Source organism: Protopterus annectens, chromosome 8.part0 (assembly GCF_019279795.1).
Source record: "Protopterus annectens isolate FY-2018-M chromosome 8.part0, PAN1.0, whole genome shotgun sequence".
Taxonomy (NCBI): Eukaryota; Metazoa; Chordata; order Ceratodontiformes; family Protopteridae; genus Protopterus; species Protopterus annectens.
The window spans coordinates 991,407,132-991,434,568 of NC_056741.1; the positions used below are offsets into that span (position 1 = coordinate 991,407,132).

Here is a 27,437-nt window from a genome sequence, read left to right on the forward strand (position 1 = left end):
AAAAAAAAAGAAAAAATGGGCACCAGTCCAACAAAAATCATCATCCCGTACATAGCTCTCCATTTCACACTTGTGTCTTCTTAACACACTTTATTCAGTCCAGTTGTCTATATAACATGATCTTGTTGTGGCCACCCCTCTCTCTGGAGGTAACAGTCCAAATTCAGCTAATATTCTGCAAATATTATTATTTTTTACTGTTGAAGAAATGGATAGTTATGGTTCTTTCCTACCTCCCTCCTGAAAATTCCTGTACTGCTTTCCATTGCTCTTCTCCTGCTTGCGCTCTATTTCACCACTATCCTATCTTCCCCATTTCTTTTCTTTAACGCATTATTGGAAGATGATGCGCATCATGCATCAAAGTCCAACAATGGTAATAGGAAGGAACTTAAAAGTTAGATTCAGTTGTATTCGAACTCAGTACCATCTGGTCCAAAAAAGAAAGTATCCCTGCATTGACTGCATTAACACCTGCTGTCACAAAGTCATTAAAGAGCAGGTATACTCCACAGACTCAATGCTAACTGTCATACTTTAGCAATGCTGCTACATGACATTCCTTTATGTACTAGTCATGCTTAAGGTCTCCATTTTGCCTGTCATGCAACACCATGTAAAAAAGATAAGCACAGCCAAACCTTCCATTCATTCCTCCATTGCCCATGATTGTGCTAAGTACTACATCTGGCATTTTGGCATGTGGCCAAAAATAATAAAATAATAAAGAAATTGACAGAGAAAACACAATGTGCACACAAATGAAGAGGAGGTTGTATGTTAATAAAACAAAACCTGTGAATTGTGTGCTACTTTCTTGTATTTCCAACATTGACAAATGTACATGTAACATTTTGTAAGTCTAACCTTACACACCCACCCGATGTAGGCATTCACAGTTGTCATGCATTAAATGCAAACACTGAGAGAGTGCCTGCAGACTGCGGTGGTGGTGCTGCGGTAGCGTTGTCGCCTCACAGTAAGACGCTGTCCTGTTCAATTCTCAGCTAGAGCGTCTTCTTTGTGGAGACATGCGTGAATTGGCGTGCCTTCGTTGAAGGTTGTGTGTCAGGGCTGGCAACTCGGCACATAAAAATCTGCTGCCAATCATTAGCAGACAGGAGTTCTGCTGTGGCGACTCCTAACCGAGATAAGCCGAAAGACACAACAACAACAACTGAGAGAGTGCCTGCACTATGTTTACATTCCTACACAGATCCATTTTTTTTGGAATTCAGCAATTCTAATGATTTCAGACCTCATTTGCATCTTTGCCATGCTGACATTCCTGAATCTATACCAGACAGCAACCTTTAGTTAGGGAAAATGAAGGGGAGCCGAATTGTTTGTGTTGAACACAGAAGACAGGATATTATTTGTGAAATCTCTGCAGAAAGGAGTATTGATTTTTAGATAATATACCTGCAGTTCTTCAGTTACATATTTCATATGCTGACATGTAACTAGGAATAGTAGTGTTTTTTTTTTTATTTATTTTGATTAACCCACACTTTAACATTTTTATCTGTCTGCATTACATGCAAGTGTACTGTTCATTTGGAGGTGGGGGAGCAAAGTTTCATTTCTGTTATAGCACAAAAAAGGATTATATTGCTATTGTTACTCTCTTTTTGTTTTGCATACATTTGTATGTTGTATTTGTATGTTGTGCTGTCCCATGTTAAGGTCAGTTCTGCACAAATTTCATCTTTTACTTTTTATTCTCTTCATTTAGACTCCTTTCCGTGGCTGTATTCCAAAAGTTTTGAAATTCACAGGGAACACTAGCGTGGAGTCTACATGATTGCTTTATAGATTGTTGAATAGCTCCATCATGTTAGATTGGTTAATTAGCATGTAATTCAGCTGCTTATGCTACAATAGTATTTTGCTGTGTTTACCTTGCTTGCATGGGGGTGTGCACCTCTGCATGGTGCTTACTGAATTTAAAACTTTTCACGCCTGTATGCGCATCACACCGTGAAATGCAAATGGTGGAAACAGATCATATAGGCTTTGTTGAATCCCCCTTGGCATTGTTCCTGTGAAAAGATAGATGTACCTTTAAATCAGTTTTCATTAGTTATTTGAGAAAAAGGGAGACAAACTTTCCCTTTACCCGTAACCTTCCTGGAAAAGTGATTGTCTAATCTAAATATATTTCCTCAGACATACTGTAGATGGAAGATTTTACTAAGCAGTTTTTAAAAACAAGTTTCTGTCTATGCTTGAAATAAATTTGACTAGTATGGATCTTGAATTTTTATTTGATAGTCTAAACAATGACCTATGTGCTCCTTCTATTATAAATGTCAATGCTTCTAGCAGACTAAGTGATTTAGAACTTCAAGCTATAATGAAATCTATCACACTGTCACCTACAAAATTGTCTTGTGCACCATTTATCCTCAGGTTTTCCTTTTTTCTCTCTATTGTCTCAATTATCTACTTTCCCAACTGCTGTTGTTTTAGAAGAGATTTAGTATGATATTCTTCCATACACAATCATTCTTACATAGATTTCAAAGCATCTTCCATGCTTCCATGTTTTCTATTTCCATATTTTATTGTTTAATCGTGATTAAATAAACTCAATTGTTTATTACAGTCATCTTTAATTTATTTAATTTTATTGTTATGTTTATCTGTGTTATGTTTACTCATTATGACATTTCATTTAATTAATTTGTAACTCTGGTGTTATATCACTCAGGCCACAGCTGAAAAAGGTCACAGAACCATCTCACCTAACTAGTTAGAAAAGCCTTTAGTGCAAAACAATAAAAAGCTAACTAACCTAGCCACATTCACACACCTCCCTAGTGCTTCACTATTATAATAAATGTTCATGACGTATCTGAGATCCAGAAATCCCGATTTAGTCGTATTATACAAGACACTGGCTGAGACACATTGGGTGTACCACCAGAGGACATGTACTGTAGAACCTGTCTGAGAACCAGAAATCCTGATTAGTAGTAATATATGAGGCACTGGCTGAGACACATTGGTTGTACCGCAGTAGTACATGTGCTGTGGGTCATGTCTAAGAACCAGAAATCCTGATTTAGTGGTATTATACATGGCATTGCCTGAGACACATTGGTTGTACCACAGTAGTACATGTGCTGTTGATCCTGTCTGAAAACCATACATCCTGATTTAATAGTATTACATATGGCACTGGCTGAGACACATTGGTTGCACTGCAGTAGTAAATGTGCTGTGGATCACGTCTGAGAACCAGAAATACTGATTTAGTAGTATTATGCTTGGCACTGTCTGAGACATACTGGTTGTACTGCAGTAGTACATGTGCTGTGGATCATGTCTGAGAACCAGAAATCCTGATTTAGTGGTGTTATACCTGGTACTGACTGAGACACATTGGTTGTACTGCAGTAGTACATGTGCTATGGATCATCTCATTCAACAAGACACACATACAAACATAACGCAATTAACAAATCCCATAAACAATACAAAACAATATATAAAGTGGTTAGTCATAATTTTATCTTGAGTCATTATAATGTATTTTAATATAATTCCAAATTCCTGTTTAAAACAGTCATACTGAAGCTCACAGGATGCTTTCCAATGTGGCTGAATAGGGCAGTGTTGCTTGGGATCAGTAAAGCATGCAATAGTAGCAGATAAGCAGTGGTATATTCAGACTTTTACAGTCTACACATGAAAATGGACTAGATTGCAAAACACTTTACTACACTCACACACACACACACACACACACACACACACACACACACACACACACACACACACACACACACACACACACATACACAAACACAAACACAATATCTATTTATGATTGCTGGTAGAACAACCACAATGTTGATGACCAGTGTATCAATGTACTGACTTAAAACATGTAACATCAGCATGAGTGCAAGCTATGAAGATTACCCTAGAGTGGGCTAAACCAAAAGCAAGTGTTTCTGCAGAGGGACAAATCCCCCTCCACCCCCACACCCCTGATAATTATATATACTAACTCTGAGATTTCACAGTCCCTGGGGAAAGTAAATATCCCCTATCTGGGGAATGTCGATCTTACACAACAGTCAGTCATCTGTTTCTGTCAACCAAATGGTATCAGCCAAACAGGCATTGACTTTGTGATCACTCAATCACATATCATACACACATGTATTAATATATACGTGTGTGTGTGTGTGTGTGTGTGTGTGTGTGTGTGTGTTTCTTTTGCATGATTTTATTTCTTCGTTTTTTTGGAAAAAACATCCAAACTTATGTTGTTTGAGTAATCAAAACCAGAAATGGGCTCAACTATCCAAAATGCTACCTTGTATCACAACTAATAATATTATAGTGCCATTTTGCCTTGAGCGAAGGATATCAGCTTTGTAAGCAATTAGACTAAATGATGCATCTACTGTAACTGTGACTTTTTAACTGACAACGTCTTAAAGTACCTTCTTTTTTTTGAAGGAAAGAAATAAGTTCAGCCCTTGACAGTAGACAGAGTGACACCAGATGTAGGCAACAGATTGTGCACAATGAGGATATTCCGAAAAATAAGAAAATTCAAAACCCCTATTGTGGACTGCAAACGGAAGGAGGAAATGATGAGATTTACAGCAATGAACTGGTAAGAACAAAACTTAAATTATAACTAAGGAACTAGACAAATAAATAATATATATAGGATATTTTAACATCGAGGGCAATGATTATTATAACTAATATATTTGCCATGATGCATTTTCCTTTCTTCTTTGTCTGCTCTTCTCACTTGCCATTTCACATTTCTTTTGCTTTAGTAGTTTTTTTCATCACTGTTTCATGGCCATCAGAAGCAGTATCACCTTTTGAGTTATCTATCACATTAATATACATACTGTTTTCAGTATTCATAGCCACATCTTCCTTGTGTCCCAACATTTGTGTAGTAAATTACTGCATTAAAATACCACAATAGTGGTAGGAAAACCAATCTCCAACACAAGGAAACTGCTGGACTATAACAGTCAGCTGTTTGATTCCTACAATTATATATGCAAACACATACACACACACACACACACACACACACACACACACACACACACAAAAAGTATTTGTTTATAATTTATTTATCTGACATTTGTTGACTTGGATAGTCCAATTGAGCAAAAGCTGTTTTTCAGTGGAGGTCCAGGGAGAAAAGGTCCACAGCATGAAAAATAAAGAGATTGAAGTAGAATACAGTAAAAATATACAATAAGACAATTAAGCAAATGTTCATAAAAGCTACACAGTGCAACACAGCATGGAAAAATTATAAGGTTGAAGTAAAATACAGTAAAAGAATATGCAATAAAATGATTAAGCAAATGTCCATAGCAGTAAACGTAAAGATAAACAGCAACAAAGACATTTAATGCGGGAGGTAAGTATACATCTAGTTAACTAAATACTTGCAAACGACACAGTGTGTTTGTGTGTGTGTGTGTGTGTGTGTGTGTGTGTGTGTGTGTGTGTGTGTGTGTGTGTGTGTGTGTGTAATTGTCTTAGATTTCTTTATCTATTCTCAGAAGGTATCCAGTTTAAATGAAGTCTGCCCAGCTACAACTTGCAAGATGACAAATAATGACAAATACTTTCATAGTAGCATACGACAATATTGGGTGCTCTGACCAAATCCATTTATTTATGGGCATTCAGTGTGAGTATTTATATGTATGTGATATATGAAAGAACAACTGTGGGAGGGCTAGCCACCTGGTGTGTGAACATTGCTTCTAGATGATGGTCACTGTTGAAGTGACATCCCAATCCCATGTGCATAAATGGAAAAAAGAAGGTTATGGATGGATGGATTAATGGATGAATGTATAGATTTTGAGGATCTGGTACTAGACTGTAGCTCTTTTGCTTTTAATAGTGCATCTAGACAAACAAGTTTTCATCTCATGTGAGAATATCAGACAGGGAAGGACTGGAGAAAAAGGAAAGGAAAGTGAGGAAGACAGACTGAGACATATAATAAATGGCAGCTCCTTAGACTGGTAAAAACTGGAAGTTGAGCATTCTTGTTCATTCAAAATAGGATGTCTGAAGATGGGTTACACAGTGTAGATTTTTTCATGTTAGATTGCAAGCATGTGTAACGAGAAAATCTTACTTCACTCAAAAGCTTCTCTGGTGGGTAGTATAGAGATAAATACATTTTCTATTAGCTTAACTGGGTCATGCCTTAGAGGAATAAAGCCCTGATTTTGCCCCAGATAACTTGTTCATTGAGCAGTATAGGCAATGGAGGGATCAAGTGGGGAGAGGATGGGAGTCAAAAGCTAATTCAGTAGAGTAAGACAGTCTGGATTACAACAGTTGCAACAAAAAGAACCAGGTTGGCCCCATGCTGCAAGTGGTGTTCCACTTGGTTAGGAGGTTGTGCATGCATGGAAGCATGTATGCACCTCACAAATCTAGCTATATCAGAGCTCACATGGCTGCCAAGGGAGGGATGAGTTAAGGCATAGCCACTCCCCAGCATTCTCGATCTCCTCACTTGCCTTAGATGTAGGTCAGGTAAAGCAAGTAGCTGTAAGGTAGATACTCTAGGCCCAGTGAACAAGGAGAGGAGCAGGTGGCAGCTATTTGTCAACCTGGGTGCAGGGGCAAAATAATTCTAATACTTCTGTGAAGAAATTATACACTGTCATTTGTGCTAGCATGCCTAGCTGAGGGTCTGTACATAATTTCAGATTAACCTTTGCATTATATGTCAGCATGACTAGCTATGATATTGTAAATAAGTTCTTACATGTTGATTTATAATCTGTTTGTACAGAATATTTTAAAGACTTTAACAGTGTTCCTTTACATTTATAACTGCCAATATTTGTGAAGAAAATTCTAAATGCAGACTGTCTCAGAATCAGCTGTTCTGCAGATTATACCATAGGAATGTTGACAGTTGCTATTTGTTACTGTCAGAAGCTGAAAGACAGGAAGGAACTTAAGTAAACAGCTGTTGGTTGATTTTCAAAATATGAAATGAAAATTAGAACTGGAACAGTTGTAACAGTTAAGCAGGTCTATAAAAGAGCCTGCTGAAAGACAGTTAAAGTCAGTAGTTGTCAGTTAACAGCCAGTTACATTGTCAGTCCATTGCTTTTCTGGCAGCCATCATAATTAGACTCAGCAAGGACTTATTATGTCTAGGCAATTCTGAATTTGTATCATAGCTCAAAAAAAAATAATTTCCCTAGTCACTCCAACTTCCTCACCCAGCATCTTCAATAGAGCAGTCTGCAGGAAATCTTTAAAGTCTACCAACTCATTATACTCCCAGAAAATATGTTCCTTGTTACCTCTTTCTGTCCCATCACACCTCCAACATTTGCTGTATACCCGAGGAAAAATTCCTTGAACTCTGCTTGGGTATAAAGCACTTTCAGGCAAAGATCCGAAATCTTCTAGATGTTGTCGCATATTTAGGAGACATACATATATCCCCCATTAACCCGCGGTAGTGGTGCTGTGGTAGCGTTGTCGCCTCACAGCAAGACGTTGTTGCGTTCAATTCTCAGCTAAAGCGTCTTCTGTGTGGGGGCATGCATGAATGGGTGTGCCTTCATTGAAGGTTGTGCAACAGGGCTGATAACTTGGCATGTAAAAATCCACTACCAATCATTAGCGGACCGGAGTTCCACTGTGGCGACCCCAAACCAGGATAAGCAGAAAGACACAACGTATATCCCCCATTGTTTCTTTGTAATTTGCTTATCTAATCTCTCTTACCTGTCCTTCATAACCTCCTCCGATTGATTCTTATAGTTATCATGCAATATTTTATATTATCAACTAATTATTCCTTTCTTAATGGTAACTTCTGTTCTAGATTCTACTAAAAGCTCTACCAATGCTAGTCATTCATCTAGGACCCCCCTATTTCTCTCCCTTTGTCTATACTCTGATATCAAGCCTTGATATGGAAGGCAATCTTTAGCCTGCAGTCCAAATAAGTTCTTGGCATCTTCCCATTCTGTTACCTTTCCCACTCTAGTTATTTTCTCCCAGTATCTTGATTCATTTGCCAGTTTTCTCTAGTAAATTCCAGCCCCCCTCTACCCAATTGTCTGTATCCCTAATTGCAGTCATCCCTATCAGCAAAATCTCTTTTCTCCATTCCTGTGTTGGCTTAGTTCTTAAAAGATCTTCTGCTACTTTATGAACATAATATTCTGTTTGATTATTGCTGTTCTTAAAGGTCTGCATCCAAAATCCCAGTCTCTCCCTGTTACTTGCGCTTCCCCGAGTTCCATCATCATCTCTTTCCACTTTGAATTATAGTTTCTGCTTCTGCTATATATAGGAGCCTTAATTGTGTTGCTCTGAAATACCCCTTCAACTCAGGTAATCTGAATCCTCCCTGTTCTGTTGGAAGAATAATCTTATCCAACTTGACTCTTCCATCTTGCCCTCCCAGATAAAATCCTTCAGCTTTTTATTAATTGCTATCCACAATTTCTCTGGTTGTTAAAAAATATGCCTAACCAGTGTATAAGACTAATGGGCCTAAAACATTTTAACTGCTTGTATCTTAAAGTCTGTTTTCTGTCTTATTAACAATCATGCCTCTCAACTCTACAGATTACTTCAAAATGTCCAGATTTCTGCCTCATATTTTTGGTCCATTTTTCATAAAATTCTGGTTTTCCGACAAATTAGTGGCAAATCATTAAAGATTGAAGTTAGAAAATAATGACAGACATTTATATTTCAGACTTCATACTACTGAGAAAATTCATGCTAATGTAAAACCTGTTATCCAATCAACTTTCTAACTTTGTAAGACCAATATTTAAAAATTGTCCCTATTTTTGGGCCTTTGCCCCACATTTTCTTATTGCTTTGTCCAGATTTCTTACTCTGAGGTTGAGAGGTATGGTAACAATACATGTAAAATCTTTCTTCTTTCTAGTATTATATCACATGCTGATTTCCAGAATCATTTAAAAAGGTTACATTTATTTTCTCTACCACCATAAAGTGAATAGCAGAATGATAATGTTCCATTCTGAAAATGACTTTCTTTTACTGATGCGCATTAATACATATTACACAGTCATACTGCTTGGTATGTCTAGTGTGCAAACAATTACAAAATAGCTATTAGTGAAACAGCCACTGTATGCCATTTTATCTACCACAAATAAGTACCAAACTATCACAAAATAGCACTATACAGTGCTTCTATTCACTGTATTGCAACACATTTGTTTCATGTTCCCTGTATGTGTTTTTTTCAATGTTTATGGCAAAAAACACAATAAAGGAAATATATATTGCACTGATTCTTTCTGTTAACACAGTGCTTGATTTTTTTTTTTTTTGGTTCCCTTGGGACTTTAGTACACTGGCCTGGCCCCCAATGCCCCACATCCATGCCAGATCTACCAGCTTTTCTCCGACCCCAAAGACTATTTCAATATTGCTGGGGCTGGATGTGGAACCTTAGGAGATTGTGGGAGCTCAGCCATCTCCTCTTCCATCTGGGGAGGGGCTATGTGTCTTACCCATTCCATGCCCCACCTCCCATGCTCCTCATTCCCATTCAAGGGTAACTCCACAAACTGAACTATGCCTCTCCTATGAGAGAATCATTAACAAATGCTCTCCTAGTCAGGTCGGGCAATGGCCATTTCTCCCTGCCACTCCATCAATCACCCAAGTCAGTAATCGAACCTGTGTTGACTGGGCTGTAGTCAGGATGTTATCGTTCTTCATCACCAAAGAGGCTTAACACACTGCTTGTTATGCAACTTCTACATGCTGTTTTATGTATCTCCAACATATATTACCACAGAAGAGCACTCTGTTGCTAGCAATCTGTCTCCTGCCTCTTTCTATATTCATCAATAAAATGCAAAATTATGCTGTCTGAAACAATTTTACTGCTACCCTATTATTATAACATACAAAGCAAATTGTTAAATTCCTAGTAAAGCCTGCTTCCCTTCCCTGTGTGCATTAATATGAACTGCAATTTCTTTCCCTGGCTAGTTGCTGCTGACTTTATATACTTGGCTCTGCTCACTGCTCCTTTTCTCACCATGGTTACACCAGATGTAACGCTTTGCAGGATATGTTTTACCTATCTGAGCAGAAAACCTTACAGCTAATTTGATGATAAACTCCATGTGGTAAAGAAGTTTAGAAGCATAAGCTGCTATAATACTGCTGACAAGAGTTTTCTGAGAACCCAATGTAACCAAATCACCTGGAAACAATTTTAGACCACTAAGTGGCCAGCCTGATATGGCACACAGTCTGTGTTGTGTGTTCTCCTATCTAGAGGATACTGCCCACCTCAGATGGTGCCCAAAGCAGTTGGTCTATGCATCTCCTCCCCAGCTGGCACCATCTAGAGTCTGCTGCTGCCCACAACTCTATTCATGGGTAAGTTTGAGGAAAAACACCTAGTATATTGTTGGAGGTGAGAGAAAACCCCAAGGAGACAGAGGAAACATGCAAACTCCAAACAGGCATTGGCAGGAGATCAGGATCAAGTCTTTCCCTTCTAAGTGGGAGATGAAGGCTTTAACCATAAAGCCAACTGTGAAGACAGCAATGCTTTTTTTTCTGAGAACTTTTCTCCCATATGTGGTGGTATAACACCTTAAAGGCCACTGCTGGCAATTTAGCATGGTCTAGGAATATCCCTGCTTCTTCCCATCTAATTTGCAGCACTAATCCTAACCTTTCATATGTCCATTCCTAGCCTCTGTCCTGAGGGTGGTCTCCACTAGAAATGCAGATGATAGTACCCCTCCATCCAGCATGTAATCAGCAAACAGAGGTGAATAGGCAAAGCCTCATACTTTCTTTCTCCCTAACATCAACTTCTCTACACACCAGTGATGGCAGTAAAACTCTAGTCACTGGCCTGTAGTGAGGGATTAACCCCTGTGTGAGAATAGAGATATCAAACAGCATTATGTTCATTCGTAATTGCACAAACACAAGAAAGGAAATAAACAGTACAGCATGGTGTTCCATTAGTGTAATACCTTTTATTTAGCCCCTGCATGCTCTTAAATCTCTCTCTCTAAATATTGCTTTTTGCAGTCATTTTAAACAGCTGAGTCTTGCCTTTTCATTATCAAAATGTGCAAAACACAATGGCACTGCTCCATTTGGTAAAATATTTTTTTTTCTGTCACTATATGAACATTTCAACTTATTGGCTATGTCATTCCAATTTGGGAAGAGGAATCTACAAACACACACATAACGCACACACAAGCGCACACACACACACACACACACACACACACACACACACACACACACACACACACACACACACAAACACAGTGATTTGTTAAAATGTTCTTTCTTTGTAGGCAAAATGTTGGTGATTTCACCACTGTTAATAGTGCCTGGAATTATTTGGTCGTGAAGGCATTATAGTGTGCAACTGTTCAGTGGAACAAGCAATATATCTTTGCAATTTATTAGTTCACACTTTCAGTAATTTTGATGCATGTTATTTGTTAGACTCTTTAGAAGATTGTAAGTTCAGCAGGTTAATTCCTGCTAGCACTACTAGTCTGCTTTACTGTTAAGAAGGTTTTGAATGCTAAAGCTGGTAATCTAGATACAGCTGGAATAAACGACGGAAAATGAAGTGGGTCATAGATTAGTAAAAGTCTGCAAGACAATTCACTGGCCAGAGCAAACAATCTGTCAGCATGCTAAGAGATACTTTAATAAATAGATATTGCTAGATTGTCAGTTATGAAATCAGGTAAGCTATATACATCACAGTCAGAGATGTGAGAGTTCAATACAATGAGCAAAAACAAGGCTTGGAGCTGATTGTGCCTGAGATCAATGGTTTCTTATTACATAGTCTGAAATTAACTTAAAGAAAACAAGAAAAGCATCCATACCAGAAAGACATAAGCTCAACATATCCCAAGTGAATATGTAATGAAGGAGAAGATTAAAGGGATTAGGCCTGATGGCAAAAGAACATGAAGAACCCTGGGAAGAAGTTTGTGACATTGTCCTGGATATGGCTACAAAAAGTATCCCAAATACAAAGAACTTTAAAAAGGAAAAATGGCCTTCTGTGGAGGCTTTGGAAGAGGCAAATGAAAGAAGGAAAGCAAAACACAATGGAGGGAGGACAATGTCTCAAACTGAATGAAGTTTCTAAGAATAGTAAGAAGATGGAAAGATTAATTTTAAGTGAGGAGTGAAAAGAAAAAACATCTAAGAGTGGGAGAAGAGATATATTCATGGAGATTGATGATATTTTTTAAGAAACATCTTTATTAATTTATCACATATAACACAGCCAATTTTACATTTATATAAATGAAAAACAAACAAAAAAGGGAAATCTCCAGGTAAAAAAATAGTCATGATGAAAGACAAAGATGAGAGGGTGGTGAGAATATAAAGAATAACTATACAAGAAGGACCCTAGCATCGATGATATATACAAAGGCATGTTTTTGGATTTAAAGTTAAATAGGCCCATAAAGCCTTGCTATTGACAATGCTGCAGGAAGTAAAAGAATTTCAGCTGAACTGTTTAAAATCCTACAAAGTGATGCTGTCAATGTGTTGCTTGAGAGTGGCAGCAAATTTGGAAAACACTACAGTGGCCATAGGATTTAAAAGGTCAGTTTATAGTCCAATCAAAATAAAAGTTGTGCCCACTGAATGGTGTGCAGCAACAGTTATCCCACTCCACAAAGAGGGAGCCACCACCGATCCCAGGAACTATTGACCTATTAGCCTGATGAGCCTGGTCTGCAAGGCCATGGAATGTATCATCATGAAACTCATAAACAAAGACATCGCTAACCTCCACACTCTGGATCCCACCCAGTTCAGGTTTGTGAAAGGCAAATCATGCCTCTTGAACCTGATCGGCTTCTTTGAGGCAGTCACCAAAGCCGTGGATGAGGGTAAGGTGGTTCACACAGACTATCTTGACCTCGCCAGGGCTTTCGACACCATCCCTCATTCTGGAATTATAGCTAAACTCACTAAACTAGGTATAAATCCCTACGTCACAAGATGGGTTGCCAACTGGCTCACTGACAGAACCCACACTGTAAAAGTTGCAGACTCCAGATCTGACCTCAAAACAGTGACAACAGGGTTCCTTCCTGGGACCTCTCCTGTTTGGTATCAACTTCTCTGAAGTACAGGCTAACACAGAAGGCCTCTGACTAATGAAGATTGCAGATGACTGCAAACTAGGAGCCATAGTCAAGTCCCCAAATGATGTGGACATCCTACAGAAGGGCCTCACTGAGAGAGATGCCTGGTGTCAGAGCCATGGCCTCAAGCTCAGTGCCAAAAAGTGCAGTGTCATCCCCTTTGGTAAAAACTCTGTACCCATGAACTACCATATAGGCAGCAATCTACTTAACACCGAATGTGTGATAAGAGACCCTGGGACCCAGGTGGACAGTAGTCTCTCCTTTCATAGTCATATTGCCACAGTAGTCAGGAAGTCCTTCTACGTGCCACACCTCATCATGAAAGGGTTCTCATTCAGGAAAAAAGAGGTCATTGTTCCCCTCTACTCGTCACTCAGTAGACCCATTATAGACTACAATGCCCCTTTTGGAATGTACCTGACAAGACATCTGCAGCAGCTGTTAAGGCCACAGATGTACCTCACAAAGAGGATTACTGGCCTCAAACAAATGCCCTACACTGATCGCCTCAAAAAACTCCAGCTTTACTCCGTAGCATATCGCCTACTCCCAGGTGATCTCTGCCTAACATATAAAGCTATGTCAAACCCAGAGCTGTTGGACATGCTACACCTAAAGAAATCCCACTCCCTTCGAGCTACATGCTCTAGGGACCTAAATGTTGTCACCACAATAAACAGGACACGCTGGAGGGATAGATTCCTGTCCTAGAGACTTCCGATACTCTGGAACAAGCTACCTATCTATGTCAAGCAAAGTTCCTCATTAGCACTCTTCAAGAAAAATCTTGATGAGTGGATGGGAAATAGAAAATACACCCCAAGGATCACGTCTGTGTCTCTGCTGGACAGTGGCACAGGAAAATAACTTTTTTGGGTGACGTAAGCTATGGTACCTTGCTGGCTAGGCTTACGTAGGCCCTTGGGCTGATAGCCTAGTACCTACCTATGAACGTATGAACCTATTAAAGCAATAGACTGCTTTAATTAAATTATTGAACAAATGCACTTGTTCTGGATGCACAAATGCTCTTTGTGTTGCAGCTATAGCAAGTGGTATGTTATTTTCTGCATTACCTGCTTTCATGCTTTCAACAATTAATGTGCATGAGTATATGCTTAAAAGACAGAAGGCAGTGTATACAATGGTAGTAACCATACTTCTCATTTAAGACCAGTATGTTAGGTATCCCACCTGACATTGTATACAATGGCTCAAGCTGGACTCCAACAAAACATGGACTCAGAACTATCATATGTATAAGCTGGAGGGAGATGCACCAGAGATCAAATTGCCAATATCCACTGGGTAATGGAGAATGCAAGTAAATTCCCCCAAAAATATTTCTCCTGATTTATTAACTAAACTAAAGTCTTTCACTGTGTGGACTACAACAAAAAGTGGCAAGTGCTTAGATAAATGGGGATAGAAGGTTATCTTCTTTGCCTCTTATGGAATCTGAATGCAGATCAAGAAGCAGCAGTTGGAACCAAATATGAAACAAGTGACTGGTTCAGGATAGGAAAAGGAGTACAATAAAGCTGTATATCATCACCTTACTTATTTCATTTATATCTGGATATATCATGGAAAATGCTATAGTAACACCATCCAATTTAGAGGCAATACCACTGTGATGGATCAGCATCAAAAAAGCTAAAATTGTTTATTTAGTCTTATCTCTAGGAATTCTTTGAAAATAATTAAAGAAATGGAGGCTAACAGATCATATCTTCTTGGACTCAGATCTCTTTTGATGGTGGTTACAGCCATGAAATTAAAAGATGCTTGCTTTTTTGAAGGAAAGCTATGTCAAAGCTGGTTAAGATTTTAACGAGCAAGGATCTCACATTGTTATCAAAGGTCCATTTAGTCAAAGCTATGGTTTTCTAAAATTGATTTGGATCAGCTATGGTGCTGAATAATACTTTTGAGAATTCTGAGACTACAAGAATATCAAGGCAGTCAATGCTTAAGGAAATAAACCCACATTGTTCACTGGAAGGCCTGATAGTAAAAGAAAGCTCAAATACTTTGGACACATAAAGCAAAACCATTGTTCACTAGAGAGAAAACACCTAATCTGCAAAAACTTAAAGGAGCTCACTAATGTGCAAAGCAGTGCAGTTTTAGGGGCAAATTCCTCTGGGTGTGCATATATTCTTTGTGTTGTAGCTTTTGTGACTGGTATGCTATTTTTTTGCATTATCTGCTTTCTTGCTTTCAACATTTAATGAGCATTAGTATATGATTTAAAGAAAGAAATCAGTGTGTACAATGGCAGTGACCATACTTCTCATTTAAGACCAGTATGTTAGGTGTCTCACCTGATGGTGTATACATTGGCTCGACCTGATTGTCACTGTTGATGTGACACCTCGGCCCTATAGGCAGAAATGGGAAAAAGGCTTATGGATGGAGGATGAATGAATTACTGGATGGATGTTTGGTATCCCACAAAAATCTATGATGGGTCCACTTCCATTTAACACAGTCATTTGGTTAAAAAAAAACAAAAAGAAAAATCTAGCAAAGCTAAACTTTCCAACACACTCATAACGACATATGCAAGAGTCCAACAAACTTTCTTAGTAAAATGTACTGACAAGTCCATCATTATCTGTTAATCAAAACATTAAGCCAGCATCGTATAACTATACAACAAGCTTTCTATAAATTCAATAAATGTTTACATTATTATCTGAGTTGGTAGAGGGGGTGCCCTTTTGTAGGGTAGTCACAGTGGCTATTCTACAGGCATCAGGCACAGACCTTGTAGACAGGCTGAGGATGAACAGTTCAACTAGAGGCTCAGACAGTCCATACTTGGCACTGATGAGAATGCAACCTGGTTTGTTGTCTGGTTCCCAAAGAAGTATTATTTTTAGCCTTTTAAAGGGATTCTAAGACTTGTTGCAGTGTGAATTTAGGGAAAATTAAATTTCAGGGATAGTGGGCAACAATGTGGGTAAGTTAGCATTAAATTTATCTGCTAATATATTGGCTATATCATTGGGAACAGAATGTGAGATATTATGGGTGAGCTCAGTGCGTTATTAGACATTGTTCCTTAATTTTCTGACATACCTGTAGAAGAATTTGAAGGTTTTTTTTTCAGTACCTGTAGCACGCTTAAGTCAGTATTCTGCTTTACATTTTCTAAAACTGGTCTTAATTCCTTGCTGGCATGTTTTAGTGTGGTCTTGAGGTAGGGAGTTTGGGAATCTCTTCTAATTTTTCTTTATCTTATTTCTTTTCTTATGTAATTTATTTATACTGGAGTTCCACCAGAGAGTTTTTTTTCCTGAATTTATCATATTTAAGGCAGATTGATACTGAGATTTCAATGCAGTTATTTAGGTGCTGGTAAAGTTGGAAGGTGAATGTGGCTGCCTTCTCAGATGGGTCTACTTGAATGGGACTGTCTGTTAATAGGTTCATAGGTACTTGCTATGATCTTTAGAAGCCTAACCAAACATTCCAATTAAGTTATTAACCCTTATGTTTTAAGTACAATTATACAATAACTAGCCATTAATATTCAAAAACGAGCACGCTGATTGGCCAGCCCAACCAGCGTGTCCGTTGTGAATTCGAGAATATACTAACGGAAAAAGGTCCGGTCACCTGGGCTTTTTCTGTTAGTATATCTCCTGATTTTTTTAACTTTTTTTTTGCTCTGCAGAGGTAGCAACAGAGAAAGGAAGATCTCTGTTGCTTTTTTTTAAAATATCTCGCTGTGTTATATGAGTTGAAGAACTCGTATAACATAGCGAGATATCTTAAAAAAAGCAATGGAGATCTTCCTTTCTCCATTGCTACCTCTGCACAGCATTGATGTACTGCGTAAGCGTGGGAACACAAGCCCCTTACTTTTGCGCAGTACATCAGAAATGCCCCAGTATACTGGAAAACTGTGGAAGGGCAGCACGGAGGCATTATACAATGGCAATATTTAAGAAAAGTATGTATTTTTTTTCTTAAATAATGTCATTGTATAATAGCAATAACCCACAGCTGGGTGTGGGCAATGCAGGATTTACCCACGGTTGCCTTTGTTTGGTCACTTGGGCTTTGCCTTTGTGACCAAACCACACCAAATGTGGGTAAATCCAGCATTACCAACACTCAGCCATGGGTTATTGCTTAAATAATCCACAAATGAGCAGAACATTTACATGTTGCCCTTTACAACAGTGCTAAACTAAGGATAAATTTGTGGTTTCCCATTCATTTATACAGATTATATTTGAATAGTGTAGGAGAAGTACTGATTTGTGTGAAGAAGAACAGGAGAGGAATTATAATTATGACTTCTATAAGCCAAAGTAGGACTGCCTGGAGAAACCTGAAAGATGGTCTTATTTGCTGATGGGGTAGTTGAACTAGATCTGACAAAGAAAATGACCAATTTGTGGTCAGATTTAGCCAGGGATAAGGAGATATTGGGTGAATAACGAAGGAGGCTAGGTTGGTAAGGACTTATTCAAGTATGGCTGAGCCTTAAGTGGGTAGTTTTACATTTGTACCAGCATTTTACTTTTAATAAAGTCTAGGAAATGCTAAGCATAACTATTTTTAGAGGTGTAAGTGTGCCAGTTTATGCTTGTATAATTGAAGTCCCCTATCAAGAAGGCATTTGGTTTGATATGTATTGCCTCAAAAGTGTTAAGGAAATTTCTATGACATTTGGGGGATATTGATGGGAATCTGTAATAAGAATGATGTAATAGCTGGATTTCCTAAGGGTGATCTGAGTGTTCAGACGTTCCAAGTTAGGGTCATTGGTAATTAGATGCGAGGCCATGGTGTTTCTACAGTTACTCAAGGATCTGAAGACCTGATGAGTGTTAAACCTCAGTACAGAGGGAGTGCAGCCATTGCAATGAGACCATGATTCAGTAACAACACAAAAATGAATGTGTTTGAGTTGCCAAAGTGCTTCAAGTTCTGGCATCTTTCTATTTAGACTCCTAGTACTGTGTAGTGCCACCATAATGCTGTCCAAATCTGAATATGAGTCTGATATATAAGAATGTCTCTCAGGGAGACTCTGCCTAAAGAAGGCAGTATAGGAGCAGCAGAGGCTTTAGCCAGTATGTGGAATCTCTGGTATGAGAGGTGTGAGCCATCCCTGGCAAAATAAGAAGCTTTATCTACCATTTCTTCTCAACTAACACATGCTGGACTCCAATAGCAAAACTCACATAGGCAGTTGTTAAGTCCAATTATCTTGTCTTGGTGTTGAAGGAAATATACAACTCAAGACCAGTGTCTTTCTTGCCTTTAACACGTGCATAAAACATTCCGTCATGTCTCTTTGCATGTCATGCTGGGTGGACAGCCTCAGGTGATTTATTCCAACATGGTCATAATTGCCTGACTTCAGGGTCATTAGAGCCCTTGTAACATCATGGATCCTGCCACTAGACAAGCAGTCTACAGTCACCCTGTTTTTCTTTCCAGTGGAGTCTATACGACTAAGTATAGAATATTTATGACTAATATATTTCCATTTGAGGAAGCAGACTTAGTGGGCCTCAAGGCATTAAACCTAGTTATCTGATAATTCTTAGATGAGCTGTGTCAAGCTACAGTGTGTGTGAGAGGAGAAGTAGTAAGTGTTGTCTTGTGTGTGTGGGGCTAGGATATTTTAAAAGGTGCTCAAATCAGTTTATAAAACATTAATGTAATCGTTAAGAATTCCAACTTCCTTTTCATGTGATTACTTTAGAAAACAATTATGGTCGACTCAAGGGATGGACATTTGTAATGATAATTTCTAAGCAGGTTAGGTTAATAAGGAGTTATCTTCCCCGTAGAAAAAACAGCAGCATGGGGGAAAACAGCAAGTGAGGATAGGAAGTAGTGAGAGTAAGCCCTTTATTTAGAAGGTCAAAGGATTACTTTGATTTCTAAGGTTAAAGTTATTTAACACAATATTTTGCTAAGAAAATTACATTATATGACATACATAAAGAAAACTATCAACAATTTATGGGGACTTAATGCTGCTATTTGCATTTATCTATGTCCTATTTTTTTTTTGTTTTTCTCATTTGAAGTAATTAATTAAGGATATTATCAGAACTTACTTTTCAGTACAAGATCATGAGAACTTCTACATGCAATTTAAATCTGAAATTCAACATGGAAATATCTGTTTACACAGAATGATTAGTAATAAAGAAACATTGTCACATGGATTCACGATGGCTTGCAGGGAGTCTAAGAGTCGTGTAAGACTCCATGCAGCCATCGCGATCCAGGAACAGCCCGAAATCCCGTGTAAGAGACAGCTAAAACGACTCTTACATGGGCAGGGAGTGGATATGCTAATCACCCCACTTGCAGCCGAAAGGCATGCAAATGAGGTAGACTAGCGATCCACGAAGCTGAAACCAGCCCGTGTAAGAGTCGTGTTAGTTGCAGAAATGTACTCAGTTGACAACTGAGTATGTTACTGCAAATAACACAACGGAGCCATGACAGCTCCAAATAAAGTGTGCAAATGTTGCAGTCAGCATGCCAATGGCCACATATTTGGCCATTGGCATGGTAACCCGATGCAAACATGAAATAAAATACGTTTTTTTTTTCGGAGATTGGCGATGTTTAAATGCAGTGCAGCCCCGCGCAAACAGGCTGCGCTATATAAAACATAAAAATAAACGTTTGAAACCCATAAATGTGATTTTTATGAAATGAATGGATTTGCAATGCAGGGACTAGCAGACCAAAAACAACATGGCCACCGTCTAGTGGTTGCTAAGGGGGGAAGCTGAGTGTAAGACATGTAACTAAGCATTAGTAGGCAATCCTATATAAATGAGTGGTAGGATAGTGAATCACACTGTCACATAGCAAATGAGCACATTCCGTGTAGTGTAAGAGTTAGATAAGGGGGAGTAACAGAGTAGGAGATAGGTGACATCACAGGGGGGAATGTCAGGAAGAAATCAAGCTCATTGGAGCAAAGTGGTATGTGAAAGATGTCGATCACACAGCAGAAAAAGAGGAGTGTCAACAGATAAGCATGGGAAAGTCAAGAAATGGAAGGTGTACACTGTGGCCAACATCAAAGTTTCTTGCTGTACGTGCATGCGTGCGTGTGCGCGCTGGGAGCCGCAAGTAAGACAGAGTGCACGTGTGTAAGTCAAAGTAAGCATGTAGGAGCCTGTTTAAAGATCTGTAGACCTGTTTGCGCTGGTGTGCGCGTGTTTTAATCTGAATAAGCAGATTCTGGTCTGTGTAAGCATGTGTGCGTGCGTGGTAGCCACTGTGAGCGTGTTTTTTCTGGTATGCGTGCTGCTCCCACCTGAGGAAACAGAGAGGAAAAGGAAGCAGAAGAAATAGTAGGAAACTAGTAGGGAATACTTGTAGAGGTAGCAGGTGAAAACAATTAGAAACAGGCAATTACACAGGCAGAATACAAGCCCAGCCCAGCACTTAAAACACTGCAAACAGCATTACAGTATGTTTCTCTCAAGAGACACTGCAAGACAGGAGTAAGCTAGTAGAAGTGAAAACTGAAAAAGCTGCACTCAGACCAAACATGCTAGGGGCTGCCATAGCTGTCATAAGGAGACATAGGAGACTTGCTGAAGGTGGTGACAATGGAAATGCTGCCAGACAACCCAGAGTGAGGAGACGGAGAAGAGTGTACAGGCCCAGGGTCACCTACCAGGGGTTACATGAGCTGGAGATAGTGGAGCGCTATAGAGTGGACAGAGACCTCCTGCAGCAAATTGTTGAGCTGTGCAGGCCACGCCTCACACACAGAACCAACAGAGGGGAACCCATCCCAGTGGAAAACAAGGTATGTGTTGGCCTAAGAATACTAGCAACAGGTACCTTCCAGAGACCAACTGGTGATATGATGGGGATATCACAGGCATCAGCCTCCAGGGCACTGCACCAGTTCCTGGATGCCATGTCAGCACATGTCAGTGAGCATGTATATTTCCCCAATGCCCGTGAGGTATTGGCCAGAAATATGCGTCTCTTCCAGCAAATAGCGGAATACCCTGAGGTAGTCGGTGCAATAGACTGCACGCACATACGCATCAAAGCACCAGCCGGTGAGCGGGGTAGGGCCTACATTAACCGCAAGGGCTTCCCCTCCATCAACTGCCAGGTCGTGTGTGATGCCCAGGGCATAATAATGAATGTGTGTGCTGGCTGCCCTGGGAGCTACCATGATTCCCATATCTGGCATTTGACGCAGCTGTACCAGACATTTGCCAATGGGGACATCCCACATGGTCACCTAGTGGGGGATGCTGGATATGCACTGGAGCCGTGGCTGATGACACCCATCAGAAACGCACACACACCTGAACATGAACGCCATAATGAGGCACACGTACAAACATGTAATGTAATAGAGCGTGTGTTTGGGCTGCTCAAGTCATGGTTCCGGTGCCTGGACATATCTGGTGGAGCCTTGCAGTACTCACCAACTACATGTACCCAAATTGTCATGGTATGAGCTATGCTACATAATATGATTCTGCGAAAACAGCTGCAGCAGGACCAGCATAGGGCCGGGACAAACAGCCTCCCACCATTGCCAAGGCCATCACTGGCAGAGCGTGACTTGGAGGAGGAACAACCTGAGCCTGCCCCAGTAGGCAGAAGGAGGCGTGCCCAATATGCCCTGGCCTTGGCAAAGAGACAACGCATAGCACATACACTGGCTCAGTAGGAACCCTGGGAATGATACCCCTCTCTGACTCACTCATATAGTAACAGGAACGCCTAACATGACACAACCTGCTCTCAAACATGTACATGGAGTGTAGTATGTGCATCCGACAGAGGCAGCCCTGCAGCACCACCTGAGGCATGATTGCCATGTGTTAAGCAATGTAACACCATCTAGTATATGCAAACATGAAGACCCTGCCTAACATCTTACCCTCACGAAGCATGATGTCACACCATGAAGACAACAAGATCAAGTACAATAATTGGCTGAAGACTTGCTCTTAGCAAGGGGGAACAAATGGCTGACAGCCAGGGATGACATGCTGAGCAAGACATGATGCCCCACCTGCTAGGGATGGCACACACCCAGCACACCTGTCTGTGTAGATACTGGCAAAGGCTGTTGTCACCCCCACTGTGCCTGGAATAGGTAAGTCTGGATACACAAACCCACAACCATAGGTAGCACAAGGGATAATAACCTGGACGTAATGCTACCCAACACCAGAAGTCTAACCTGCAAGGTGCATGCAGACCAAACCCACCACAGCATGGAGAATGGTAATATGTGTTCTGTAACAGAAACCTTGGCAAGGCCCAGAAGAGCACCCTAATACTAGAGGGTTATGCCTCATACCATGCTCTACAGCTCCAAAACATGGAACACACAACAATAGGAATGTGGCTACCAGTAATTATCAAGAATAACCACACCCCTAGGTTGGTACGACAGTAAGAAGCAGCATGGACTATCCACGGGCAAGTAACACTGTCTCAAACTGTGTACCTGTTTGAAGCCTGCTACAGACCACACACACAAACCCAGGTACCCCAGCCAGCCTTCCTGAAGACACTTCAGAGTATGAATGTCTCAACAAATACCAAACAAGGCACACACAAAGTATGACATAGGTGGCAATCCATTATGTATGGAAGAAGTAATCATGGACCTAGGGACACAAGTGGCCGGTAACCTGTCATGTGGCACTCACATTGCCAAGGTGGTCAGGAAGACCTGCTATATTGCCCACCTTAATATGAAAGGATGCACATGTAGAGCTACTGAGGTCACTGTGCCCCCATACTCTTCCCTTATCAGGCCCATATGTGACAACTATGGCCCAGTTCGGATGTACCTTACCTTACACATGCAGCAGTCAGAAAGACCCCAAATGTACCCCACCAACAGGATAAAGGGTCCAAACATTGGACATCTGCAGCCTGGCTGAAGAAGCCACAGCCCAGTTCAGAAGCATATTGCACAGTCAAAGGTGATGTATGCCTGATGTACAAGGCCATGTCCAATCCAGAATGAATGGACATGCTCCACTGCAGAAACCCCAAATCCAGCAGACACACCACAGTGAGATATCTGAACCTCTACACATAGATTAATAGGATGTGCTGGAGGGACAGATCCATAACCCAGAGGCTCCTTACACTCTGGAACAGAATCCCAGTCCATAATAGGCTGAGCTCCACACACAAACTCAACAAGAGAAATCCGGTGAAGTGCATGGGAGATAGTAGGTGTACACTGGGGGCCATCCCTGTGTCACATCTAGGAAAGTAAACCCTACGTGGGCATAATATGCACATTGCAAGGGGTGTTGAGACCCACACACAGTCTGTCCATGCTCATACAAGGTCAGGGTAGATAGCCTAGTATGAACCTATGAACCTATGATGATACAAATTGTGCAGGACACAAAGGATTATTACACAGCTGTCCTACCTGATGGTAGGAACCATGGTGATAATCCACAGATATGCTCTGCAGCACTCTAATATCACAAACAATACACCAAACCCACACACATTGCCAACAGCCAACTGAACAGATTCCTTCCAACCTCCCCACCAGCGCCTAACTGCCAAATATCTATCCCAGGAGAGTGCTGGCCCCCCAACATTGCAGATACTGAGGTAACAGCCAGCATCCACAAAGCACAGCACACAGCATCCATGGTACCAGATGGTAACTTGGGTTGTGTCCAACAAGTACTGTAAGAAGAATGGAACAGCAAATAGCATTACTGTGTACTATCAGTCCTACCACAGGATATGTACCCAAAGAGCAGTGTACAGCAACAGTGGTCCCACACCACAAAGGGGGTGCCTGAATGGATACTGCAAACTATCACCCCATCAACCCCGACTATCAATGTTGGCAAAGTAATGGAGAGGATGATCATGGATCCCATGAATAACGAGATTGGGTACCTATAGACATTGGACCCTACCCAGTGTGGCTGTCATAGGGCAGATCCTGCCCCTTACACATGTCTGACTCATGTGAAATGTGCACCAAGCCCATTGATGTGGGGAATGTTGATCACACAGCTTGTCTGGACCTTGCTAAACCCTTCCATACAATACCCTAGTTGGCGGTACAGATAAGCTCACCAGCCTAACTATAGACCCCTATGCAAGTAGATGGGTTGCAAACCAGCTCAAGGACAGAACTGACCTGGCAGACATGCTGTAGCCATTGCAGACTGCAAACCAGGTACAACTGGCATCCCACAAGGCATGTTCCTGGGACCTCTCTTGTATGTGATATATGTCACATAGGTACAGGCCAACATGGACGGAATCTGTCTGAACAGGTTTGCAGAGGACTACAAACTGGCCACCATATCGGACCCTCCAGCTGACACAAGCAACCTACAAAAGGCACACATAGAAACACACAAGTGGTGCCACAGCCATGTCAACAATCTAAATGCAGGATAGTGTATAGTCAACCCCTGTGGAAACACAGTACATGGCCAGAAATTACCACATAGGTGTTAACCCAGTAAGTACATCAGGAGAAATAAGAGACCTGGGGACACAAGGTGATAGATATCCTGCATGTGACAACCATGTGTCTGTAGTGGTTACAGAAACATACCATATACCCACCTAATCATGAAGGTAAGCACAGCTTGGTTAGGGTAGGTCAATGTGCCTCTCCAGTCATCCATCAGCAGCCTCACAATTGTGTACAATGGCCCTTCAGGGATGTACCATAGCAGACACCTGCAGCAACTGGAAAGACCACACAAATACCCCACCAGGAGGATCGCAGAGCTGTAACAGATGCCATGTGTTGCCTGAGTCAAGAAACTGCAGCTCCACACAGTGCCATACTGCCTGGCTGGAGGTGAACTGTGTCTGATGTATAGAGCCATGACCAACCTGGTATCAATGGACATTTGGCACCATGTAAACACTGAATGCTGGTGACCTATGCAGTTGACAGGCCTGAACCCCAGCACAGACATAAACAGGACATGCTGTACCGATTGGTCTATAACCCAGAAGCTCACTCCACTCACAACTAAACTCCCACTACAGGATATCCAGGGAGTCCCTCAGTGACTGTCATCCAGGGGAATCATGATGACTGGATGGGAGATGGTAGGTGTACCCTGGATATCACCTGTATGTCACGGGTAGACAGAGGCACAGCACACTAACCGTGACATATGTCATGGCAAACACCAGTAGATGTGTGTTGAAGGACAAACACTCTCTGACTAGCATTACAAATGGACTAGGGCACATGGCCATTGTTTGTCACTGTCCACACAATTTGTGGAATACATTAACAATGTCGGACAATCATGTACTATACTGTCCATATCTGAACAAAATGCAACATGGTCATATCTGCACAACTGGCCCTCAACCAATCTGGTGTGCTCACTATAAATATTACAAGCAGTGATAGGACTGAAACCGATTATACTGTCCACCACAGTGAAAGTACTGCACCAGTACACTATACGACAATACAACTGTTTGGTCAGCAGGAAAGGATGATGACAACTGTATGCAAACTATCCCATGGTGACCCTGCAGGCACAGCATAATGCCTGTTAGGTTCAGACACAAAGCAGTTGGGCAGTAAGAACACAACCTGATGTCCAACACTCAACTGTACATGTGATATATAGATGGCGTCTACACACAAACACAAATGTGGTGGTCCACAAATCCCAGCATAAGGAAAAGTCACACTGGGCATGCTCGCACACTTAGATAAATGAGATGCGACAGTCAAGAAGCCATACAAACTGCGAACTGGGCATGCTCACACACTTAGGCCATGTCACATTTCAGCAGTTACACACACATATCTGGCATTTCTATGTGTTAACACAGGAACCTCCCAAAATACAGACATCTGCCCAGTGCACACAGTGAAGTTACAAAAGAGACATAAGTAAAGTACTGGATCCCACTCATATGCAAACATCTCCCACAGGACACACGTTGTTTATAGAGATAGGGAAGGCTATGGCAATAAAGACCCACAAACAGTATATGAGCAACAGATACTTGCATCTGACAGGTAAACATATGGCCATAGAGTGCAATACCTGACTGTTGTCCCTAGGGAATACAGAAGGCTATCCACAGTGTATTTGGCATCTGCCTCCACAGTACAGTAGGCCACTGTGCCTGTGCAAAGTTAATGCATAGATATGCTCTCCCCTGTAGTGATGGATAGTCACAGATGTACATACCTCTTCATCCATAATGATGTCAGCACACTATACATATGTCAGGAGCAGAAATTACACACAGTAATGTGAATAGCGTGCTCAGCTACTGCGTTTCTAGCAAGTGTCATAACATAGTTAGGTAGGGGTTTGAATCCTGCAAGTGCTGAATGTGTGTGGGGGAGTAGTGTGTGCAATTCCATGAGTATGAGGAATGTCCCTTTTGGCAAGTATTACTACACAACACATGCTGCATATTCCACTGTCTAAACACTGATGATGTCAGCACCCTATAAGTACAGCAGGAGAACTCAATCCCCCCAGTAATGCAAATAGTGCGCTCTGCTAATGCATCTCTCACAAGTGTCATAACATAGTTAGGTAGGAGTTTGAATCTTGCAAGTGCCTAGTGCATGTGTGTGTGGGAGTAGTGTGTGCAATTCCATGAGTATGAGGAATGTCCCTTTTGGCAACTATTACTACACAACACATGCTGCATATTCCACTGTCTAAACACTGATGTCAGCACCCTATAAGTACAGCAAGAGAAAGCAATCCCCCCGGTAATGCAAATAGCACACTCTGCTAATGCGTCTCTCACAAGTGTCATAACATAGTTAGGTAGGGGTTTGAATCCTACAAATGCCATGTGTATTTTTGTCACACAGTTTGTCCATGTGTGTGGGGTGTTGTTCCCAATATTGCACGACATACATTATATCAGTAATGTCAATGCACACATGATGTATGTGTGTGTGTGCCACCTACACATATGTACTTGTGAACTGCAAGAGTTCCCATGTCCGAAGCCTGCCTCATGTGAATACATGGAATATGCATCAGACAACTGTATGACTGTGGTGTTCTGTGCAGGGGCTGCATGTGGTATGTGACTATACAGTGTGGGTTGTAGATGGTGTCATCCCACCAGCGAGGGATAAATGATTGGTCTGGTGCATATAGTCCACATGTTGGTGATGAACAGGTGCAGCATGTTGTCACCACTTGTGGGAGT

The 27,437-nt window shown here is 40.9% G+C and overlaps 1 long non-coding RNA gene across 1 annotated transcript in view; it reads left to right on the forward strand.

The window, feature by feature from the left end:
- LOC122808055 overlaps positions 1–27,437 on the forward strand; it is a 267,159-nt gene that overhangs the window by 172,606 nt on the left and 67,116 nt on the right. Inside the window, exon 2 of the long non-coding RNA XR_006365774.1 lies at positions 4,477–4,636. This is a non-coding gene — a long non-coding RNA (uncharacterized LOC122808055). The remainder of the gene's footprint in view (positions 1–4,476; positions 4,637–27,437) is intronic.